We start from the raw sequence: 7,165 nt of genomic DNA on the forward strand, positions 1-7,165 counted from the left end.
TTCAACGTCCTCCTTTTCAAGTCGATTAAACTTTTCCATCCATCTTTGTCATGTTTCAATTCTGCTGAAGGGGTTCTTCTATATAGATGCCCCTCATGAAAAGAGAGTATTGCATTAGATATTAAATGAACATGGATGGCGACTCTTCTCATTTCTCTCTAATATAACAGGAACTGTAATACTACATTATGTAGCTCACATTCTCCACTGCATCCTTTATATCTTTAATAGTTATGTGCTTCTAAATCTTTGGTAAGAAGTCCAGGCAATGCAATGTTGGAGTGGTCAGCAGATGCCAAACGATGTGGTTGTTGACGTTCTCGAAATTGGTCGACTCCGACATCCGTCTCGATTTTCGTACCGGTCAGATCTTAGAAAGTGATGTAGAATGAAGAGGGTGGGTGAAATGAGATCAAAAAGAGGAATGGAGAGAGATGAAGAGAGAAAGCAAAGAGAATGTGAGGACGCGAGAGATTAATAATGGTGCAAATTAAGAGAGATTAATGATGGTATATAAAATCATAAAAGAAGTTAGCTCATATCGTTCTGTATGCGACGGCACAGGAGGGGGGTCGGGTGGCTCCCATATTACCCGAGTAGATCCGCATTTAAAGCCCTATTTACTGAACTGAACAAGCAACAAAATAAGGCGACAATCACTAAGATTATTACGAATGTAGTTTTTTTGTGACTGTAATCATACATTATTAATATTCACCAGTATGTTCAAATCCTGTTTCCACGTGCTTATGATCTCCGACTCCATACACTTTTGCATCGTCATTAAGGTACTCATCGTCACCACCATCCACCATGTCCTCTGCGGGTTTTGCTTTGAGTGGTTGAAACCCCCAAGGGTTCCTGAAAATTGATTTTATTCCTGGGTTAATCTGTCTACCTTTCAAGTCTACCACCACTTCTTTTCTCTCCTCATCGCTGCCACCACCGTCGTCAACCTCCGAACCATCTACGTAATCGTAGACGATGCTTTCAGTTTTTGTCTCACTTTCAGGGTTGTTCTTGACATCTTCTTCACCGAAAACGTAATAGTCTTTACTGGTGTCGATTTCGGCGTGCTTATCACGGTTGTCTTCTGTTATGACCACGACGGGAAGTCCTTTCTCGTCAAAATGATCGATCACGATGTCATCCGTGCGATCGACACCCTCGTCGTGGTGGTGGTCATTTTGAATAGGGGTCTTATGTGGAAGTGGGTATGAGGCCTGGGAAATACGATGTGACACCTGCAGTTGGTCTTCTAAAAAAAAAGAAGCGTAAAATTATATTACATGTACCTTATAGACCATTTAGAATGAAAGGCCTACTTGGCTATTTCTCACAAAACACAAGTATTAGAAAGAGAAAAATTAATTGATCGCAATGTAGATTGGATAGCGGGCCTGTTATACGCATTTAATTACAGGTATTTGGAAGAAAAAAATATCTAAAAAGGGACATTTTCTAGAAATTTAGTTGCAGCAGTGTTTATGACCACTTTAAAGGTTTATGACCACTGAATAAAATGTGCTATAATAAAAGTTTTGTGTAGGTTTTTTTCTTTTAAAAGTGTCCATTTAGTACCTACCCTTCTTCTCGGTATCGACTTGGCCATTTTGATAATCATGGTAATTATTCAACTTACTTCGATCGTCTCCGTGCTGATGTTCATCATACTCATCAGACTTCAAATCACGTGTTTCACGAGATGTCTTTTTGCTGTCGAAGACTTCGTCTGATAACAATTTCCGTCGTGTTCGACCAGGAATCTTTAATATCAATGATCAATTATGGTTTATTCTCATTACAATCATAATCAAATCGTAAGATGTTTTAGAGGTCAGTCTTGTCAGTGGCGTAATGAGCAAATAAATAAACATAATATTTAGAAAATCATATTCAAATCATTTCTCTTTCCATTAACAAATATATTGGTCGATCTCCTCCCCTTTCTTTTTCTTCTTCTTCTCCTCCTCCTCCTCCTTCTTCTCCTTCTTCTTCTTCTTTTCTTCTTCTTCTTCTTTTTCTTCTTCTTCTTCTTCTTCTTCTCCTCCTCCTTCTTCTTCTTGTTCTTCTTTTTCTTCTTCTTCTTCTTCTCCTTCTCCTCCTTCTTCTTCTTAAAATACTCGAGTATAGTAAGGAAAGGGATGATTAAAATAGACTTCGTGGACCAAGACCTTATCCTACCATATGTCTTCGATTTGTGTTTTCTTTCTGGAGGAGTGTAGCAACACAAGTTCCCGCCAATTCAACAGCAGAAGGGTTCCACTTACAGATCTCAGTTCGAAGACAGTCTGAATGAGAGAAACACGGAGCGGATAGTCCTCTCTGCAAACATGGCAAATGAAAATTTACAAGAGGGTGTCATTTTTCATGTATGGCAGAACGAAGGAATAAATTCTTTGCTATGCTGGGAAAGTTTCAAAGGTGGTCAGTTGTTATGCAGGGTAGGTCCAATTTAAGGCACCTTAAATTGAATTTACGATTTAAACATGAATTTCTTTTAAATTCTTCAACTTTTTTGTTGTTGACGTCGTTCCTTATAATTCTCAAGAGCAATTGTGCAAAACGTTTCATCAAAATCGAGTGAGCAAAATATGAGGTCGATGTAGGTTCAGCTAGTGGACAAACCTAGGGTCCAAGCAAAACATTGTTCATTTTCCACTTCAAACACTTCAATATTTTAAATGCTCTCAAAATAGGGAGCGCCGTGTTCCCTCATCCATGACGGATCTGGGGCCCCATCTTAAAAAAGAGTTGTGATTGATCCGATCAACCACAACTTTCGAAAGCCAACGATATCAACATCTAAATCCATGTTTGTTCTGAATATTTTCTAGGGCCTAGATATGCTGTAGGCCTATAGGTCTATTTATACATTGATCATTTTTTGGGGGGAAAATTCAGTGTGTTTCTCTTTGTTTGCAAAGAACATTGTGCAAATTAATAGGCCTAACGTTAGTTGAGGTTGATCGAATCAGTCATAACATTTTTAAGACGGGCCCGGATGTGCCGCCCTGCCAACCATAAAAAAACCTCACCTTATTGTGCTCCTTGGGCCTTGCAGTTTCTGCCAGTGGAAAACTTTTTCCCAAGACGATAAAAGAAGTGAAAAGACATATGCTTATTGCTGTGAGAAAGAAATGGGTCCTTAGTCTCCTAATATCCATCTTGAAAAACAATATTCATTTCTTCACAATAAAATCTTAATCATTTTCACGTATTTTCATAAACATAAATTTACAAGCGTTAATTATCTGGTATAGCCAGAGCGCGCACCATGATTGCGTACAAGATCGCGCGTCTTCGGATTTTGAGTTACGCACTGGCATACAGAGGGGGGGGGGGGGGGGCTTATGAGCCGTGCCCCGCGCGCCCCCCAAAATATCCACGTCCACGGAAACAAGGCAAAAGAGAAAGAAAGGGAAAGGAAAAGGGTTGTAATATTTTATTTTCTGAATATTATGTCAAATTCTATCGCAAAATTATATTTTTATTTTGAAAGGTTCCTTTTTTTAACAGGAGTACGTATTTTTATGTGCTATAACCCTATAGTTGAAAGTTTTTTTTTTAAATTTATTTATTGATATATTCATATTTCACAAATCCTCAACGTTTATGTCATAATAAATCAATTTTACAATGAAAAGATGCACCAACTGCATAACATCGTAAAATAAGTTCAATAATCATTCCTATTCCTCACATCATTGTTTTTTTTCTTGAATCATTAAGTAAAAAAAACCCATAAACGATCGCACTCTCCTATCATTGATTCACTGCATATTTTTCGTTTTCTTCAATTTATACCACTTATAACCAATAGACGTTTCATGTCATTCCGTTTCATTTCATTCACTTCCAACAAGCTTGTAAGATGTAGACCCCCTATCAAAATTTTATACAAGGGTAATATGATATAAGTAGAGTAAAATACTCAGCAAAATCTATAAATTCATATAGGTATAACCACTGAAACAAGAATGTATATACACTACAAGTGATTGGAAATGAATAATTAATTGCAAATAAGTTTGTAACACCCCTAAAAAATCCAAATAGAAGATCGTATAGTGTAACGCGTGTGTCATAGTCCGTGACCAGACACGAACAGGAAACTGTAAGCTCCACAATGTTTATAAAGTGATTCATTCGCGGTCCCATGGTGTAATGGTTAGCACTCTGGACTTTGAATCCAGTGATCCGAGTTCAAATCTCGGTGGGACCTCTTTTATTTACACTTAACTTTTCTTCAAATTCCCTTGGTATGATTTTTCTCCCACAATTTCGGGTGGAGATCGTTAAATAAGTTCAATAATCACTCTTAATTTTAATATTTCTTTATCTATTCCTCACCTCATTGTTTTTATTTAAAAAAAACCCATAAACGATCGCACTGTTCTACTATTGATACCACTGCATATTTTTATTCTTCTTTAATTTATACCTCTTATAATCAATAGACATTTCATTTCATTCATTCCATTTTCAGAATAATATAACACATACAAAATAATCATAACATCATTGACTTCATTGTTATCAAAATATACATAAGTTTCATATACAAAGCAACAAGAATAATCGTTGAAAATGGAGAGGAATACTGAGAATCAAAGCTTGAGGTTTGCATTTCCCTCAAAAAATAGAGAAAAGAGATATGGGATCCCTTGTTAAAATAACATTATGATGAATTTCAAAATATAGCATTCATTTGTTGTCCTTTCCCCAATATGCAAATCTCATGAAGGGGGCACCCCAAACTACCCTCTTCCCCCTCTTTTTTTTTGCTCTCTTTTTTCACTTTTTTCTCTCATATCTCATATATCTAATAGATCTCGTCTTGAGATATTCACCGACCGATTACAGTAATACCATGGTCACATTTGTTCTACGGCGGCCGTACGGCGAGTCGAATACAGCCGTTTTATTAATTTTGATTCAAACCACCTATATGTAGTTTGACAAAAAATGTTCAAACGGCTGTTTTCGACTCGCCGTATACGGCCGCCGTAGAACAAATGTGACCATGGTATTAATTACACCAAAATGAAATAACGAAAATCATTAGTATTTCGTATTATTGAACGAAAATCATATTCTGCAAATATTGTTTTTGGAAAATTATGTCCGTCATTGTCTGTCAAGAATAACCTGAGGGTAAAATATTGAGGAGGCGCATCGCTCGCGCTTCCGCCGAGATCCGCAACTGCTGAAGTTATTTTTTATTTATATCTTTATCATTTGTCATAAATTTACAAAGAACCATAAAATCGGCGAAAGCATGCCTTTTACTGAACTAGGCGATTATGTAATGCGCAACGAGGCGAAACGAACGCACAATGGCGGGAAATCTAAACAACTTATTCAGAATAGGTCAATAAAATAATAGAGTCAGCGCATGAATGGGCGGTATTTTCACACACATACAATTGGATGTTTTTCGTTTAACATACATGCAATAACTGTGGAAAACAAGTTTGATCTTTGATGTCGAGAACGACTGTTTCGCAATACTTGATTGTAAACATAGCTTTGAAAAGGGAAGAAAACCTACATGTATTTCGTTGGTGTTGTCAAAACTCTTCAACTTTCATTTGTATTATTCATCAAACGTTTGACGCCTGCAGTGCACATTCTCAGCATGCAAGATGCATAAACAAGTGGACTATGTATAGCCTATAGGTAAGTCATTTAAATTTGTATATGTACAATTGATATTAGACCCGGCCTGTAGATCAAAACCGACTGAAATGAGTGTAGCAGTTGACTGACCCGGTGTACGTTTTCAAAAGTAAAATAATTGTGCTTATTTTTTTTGCCCCACCCCTCTAAAAAGTCATGTTAGATTCACCATGGGGTTAAAATGCCAAAGGTTTAGACCGATTTGGTTTGAGTGCATTTTTTTTTGTAATAAACTTTGGCTTCAGACTAACCTATGCCTATAAAAACGCATTAATAAAAGTTTTTATTCTTCTTTGGAAGCCATCCTCCACTACTTACAGGACAAGTCCATCCCAATCAAAAGTTAATCTGAAAAAACGAGAAAAAATATCAAATCTGAAAAAATAAAAACTTGTATAATTCCAACAATAAATTATAACAAAAAGGGTGAGTCAGCAACATCATCGAATCTCTCATTTTCATATAATTATGTTTGTGTGTGCATATATCTGTTTTGGGGTAAAATTGCAAAATGTCACAACTTTCTTTTTTACACCCGATTTTGATGACAGCGTTATGCTCGTTTGAGCTTTTTCTTTTCACTCAAATCAACTGTTTCTTGGGGTGGACTTGACCTTTATTACATACAGGCAGTGGCGTAGCTACGGGGGGGGGGGGGCCTGGGGGGCACGTACCCCCCTGAGATTTGGTGTGCCCCCCCCCCCAGGTGCCCCCCTGAAAAAAATTGGCAGAGCAAAAAAAAGGGAGAAAGAAGAAAAGAAAAAAGGAAAAGTAGAAAAAAGACAGAAGAAAAAAAAGAAGAGGAAAATAAGAGGAGGAAGAAGAGTGAATGAAATAATGCAAATCTTTAATGTTACTATATAAAACTTTTGCTTGCGCTTCGCGCCAGAATTGCCTGTTCGATGAGATTCATATCTTGCTCAATAAGCTGATATGGAGCAAGTTTTGAAGTCAATATACAAAATACATTTTAGTTCGGACATCGAGCTTTCATCATTTTTTTTTCATTAACAAATTTAAGTGCTCTAGCTGTAAAATGTCCCTTTTATAGTTTACATATCAGCATTTTTAAGCCCACGCTGCGTGGTCAAATTGTTTGATTTGCCAAGTTCCTATTGTCTACGTGTATTCCATAATGTTCCATTAAACAAATGTATTCAGACTGCCCAGATTCTAGGACTAAATCTAAAACATGCGCGATAGCCTGCTTGTTCTTTATATTAAATGTACTTAAATTATCCAGTCTCACATCAGAATATCAATTATTGTCTGCTCACGCTTCACGATCACATTATTAATGATACCCAATTAACTATATTCTATTTATGATTTACAAAATATGAATAGAGTGTCCCGCTTTTAGGTCTAAAATCTCAATTTTCTTCCTCTCGCGCTTCGCGCTCGCATCAATTGTTTATTTACATACCTATCCCATTTATTAATACAAAAAGTGCTTAGAATGACCATTTTTTAGGCGAGCTTC

The 7,165-nt window shown here is 36.7% G+C and overlaps 1 non-coding gene and 1 pseudogene across 1 annotated transcript; one reads left to right on the plus strand and one right to left on the minus strand.

The window, feature by feature from the left end:
• Positions 1–224: 224 nt before the first annotated feature.
• Positions 225–3,167, minus strand: LOC135153417 (uncharacterized; annotated as a pseudogene).
• A 986-nt stretch (positions 3,168–4,153) lies between these two features.
• Positions 4,154–4,225, plus strand: TRNAQ-UUG (transfer RNA glutamine (anticodon UUG)). Its single transcript has one exon. It is a non-coding gene; the product is annotated as a tRNA-Gln (tRNA).
• Positions 4,226–7,165: the final 2,940 nt, after the last annotated feature.

The sequence above is a fragment of the Lytechinus pictus genome, chromosome 3 (assembly GCF_037042905.1).
Source record: "Lytechinus pictus isolate F3 Inbred chromosome 3, Lp3.0, whole genome shotgun sequence".
Lineage (NCBI taxonomy): Eukaryota > Metazoa > Echinodermata > Echinoidea > Temnopleuroida > Toxopneustidae > Lytechinus > Lytechinus pictus.